Here is a 2,824-nt window from a genome sequence, read left to right as displayed (position 1 = left end):
AGAGTGAGAGAGTGATAGAGTTGAGAGAGGGCGAGAGAGTGAGAGTTGAGACAACATTGAGAGAGAGATGGCTTACCGTTGAGAGTGAGAGGGTGAGAGTCTCGATCTGTTTGAGAGTGAGAGTTGAGAGTCGATCTGTTTGGTGGGTTTAGGGTGAATGAATGAGAGAGAGAGAGACAAAGAGAGAGAGAGAGACAGCGATATGGATGCGAGAGTGAGTGTGAGACAGCGTTTAGGGTTGGTGGGTACATTATTAAATTTGTTAACTTTTTCACACAACAATTTCACACAACAGAATATATACTCGGAGGGAAACTTTGGAGCCAAAACGACTTTGGCATGCCACCAGATTTTCCATTCACACAACATAATGTTTTAAACTATTGTATATATTTTCTAAACTTGCACTAGGTATTGCCTAGTATAAATTGTAACAACATCATACAACAAAGAAATAAAAGTCTATTGTCCAAACATTTTGCATCTTGTGCGACTTTCACTTTGGTGATGGGGGGAATCCTTCCGCCAAAATTTTTATAAATCGTACAACAGAAAATTAGCATCATTGTTGTGTTTTGAACTCTTAAAATATAACCTGACAATTTCGTGTCATCAGACAACAAAACTTTGTAACTTTGCATTGTATATAACAGTTCACTTCATCAGACAAGTAGGGAACCCTAAAAGGTTGTCTGATGAGTGTTGTCTAATAACGTTTTTGTAGTAGTGAGCATCTGAAGTCTTTTCAGTTTGTGTGTGTGAGCATGTGCCCTAGAAATGCAGATATTAACATTTTGAAGTTGAAGGCATTTCCGTTCTCATTGGAGGACCAGGCCAAGTCATGGCTCATTGACCTACTTGCTGGACACATAGACTCATGGGAAAAGATGATGAGTGAGTTCTTGACCAAGTACTTCCCGGCATCAAAGATCACGGTGATGAGGAAGCAAATCACCGGAATTCAGCAAAAACCAGAGGAAACATTCTGTCCTTATTATGAGCGATTTAAGGCCCTTGTTGCAGCTTGCCCCTCCCACGGATTTAAAGATAACAACCTCTGCAAAACTTTTATGAAGGACTTTCATCTTTAGAGCGCCAGCTGCTGGATGCCGCATCTGGAGGGTCCTTCCTTGACAAAACACCAATAGAAGCATGGGCATTGTTAGACAATCGTGCCCTAAACGACCAACAATATGCTGGTGTATTGGCTTCTTCTCGGAAGGTGAAAGAAGTAAAATCAAGCACCACACTGGAAAGTAAAATTGATACATTATTATCCCATCTTGTGCTTGGAAAAAGCCAAGAAGTGAAAGCTTGTGGTGTGTGCTCAAGCCAAGGGCATCATACTGGTCAGTGCCCTCAACTATCTAAAAATGGTGGATGGGAGACTCTTAATGCTATGGGACAACAAAGGTACAATCTTTTCTCCAACACCTACAACTCTAGTCTAAGGGATCATCCAAATTTCCGATGGAGCAATACGGAGAATGCACTTAATCCACCCCAATATTCTGGAGGTCAATTTTCGCGTCCACAAGGCTTCTTTCAGAAGCCCCAAGTTCCTCAAAATTTTGTTTCTATTTCTAATTCTGCTAATGCTACTCCTTCTTCATATGATAAGATGCTTGAAGCCCTTTTTCAAGGGCAGCAAAATTTAACAAATTCTACTTAAGCTCTTGTGCAGGGTCAAACGAATAATACGAAGGATATAGCTGAGCTCAAGAACCAAGTGGGGAAAATAACTTTGCTTCTAATTCTAATTCTGCTAATGCTACTCCTTCATATGATAAGATGCTTGAAGCCCTTTTTCAAGGGCAGCAAAATTTAACAAATTCTACTCAAGCTCTTGTGCAGGGTCAAACGAATAATATGAAGGATATAGCTGAGCTTAAGAACCAAGTGGGGAAAATAGTGGATTTCATGGGAAAAATTTCTGAAAGTGGAAAGCTTCCACCAAGCACTGTTCCAAATCCAAATTTTGAGTCTGCAAAAATAGTGGCAACAATGAGCAGACGTGTGTGCAATGAGGTCCCAAAGAAAGTCCAAAAGAAGGCCCAAGTTGCCCAAGAAGAGGAGGAGGAGGAAGTTGAAATTTCCAAGAATGATTTGGAGGCAGATCCTGCCACTTCTAGAGTTGAAAGAAAACCGCCCCAACCAACTGAATCGCACAAAGGTAATGATACTAATTTCAAAGTTCAGTTATTACTAATCCTCCCTATGCGCGTGTGCCATTTCCAAGCATGTTTCAAAAATCGAAAAAAGAAGAATATGATGAAACCAATCTTGGAGGTTTTTAAGAAAGTACAAGTGAATATTCCCTTGATTGATTGCATTACCCAAGTTCCCAAGTATGCAAAATTTTTGAAGGAGTTGTGCACCACAAAGAGGCAAACACGTGAGAAAGAAGTTGTGAAGCTGAGTGAGACTCTTTTTGCAGTTCTCCAAAGAAAGTTACCACCCAAGCTAAAGGATCCAGGGAGTTTTTCTATCCCTTGTGTAATTGGTGATACTACTTTTGAAAATGTCATGCTTGATCTACGTGCATCCATTAATGTTATGCCATATAGCTTATATGCATCTATGGAATTATGTGAACTAAAGAAAGACAATGTCATAATTCAATTGGCAGATAGGTCTAATAAATTGTCACATCCCGACCCTTATATTTTTACCTTATTTACTAGCCTGATTATAATAAGAATTTTACCGTCTCGATCATTGAGTAAATAGTTTAATTGGTCCCTAGAGGGGTTTCGGGGACGATTATGTGCGGAGGATTATTAGTATGAGGAAAATACGACGACGGTAAAAATGGTAAATTTTG

This window comes from Fragaria vesca, linkage group LG1, assembly GCF_000184155.1.
Source record: "Fragaria vesca subsp. vesca linkage group LG1, FraVesHawaii_1.0, whole genome shotgun sequence".
In the NCBI taxonomy this organism is placed as follows: Eukaryota; Viridiplantae; Streptophyta; class Magnoliopsida; order Rosales; family Rosaceae; genus Fragaria; species Fragaria vesca.
This window is presented reverse-complemented; position numbering follows the sequence as displayed.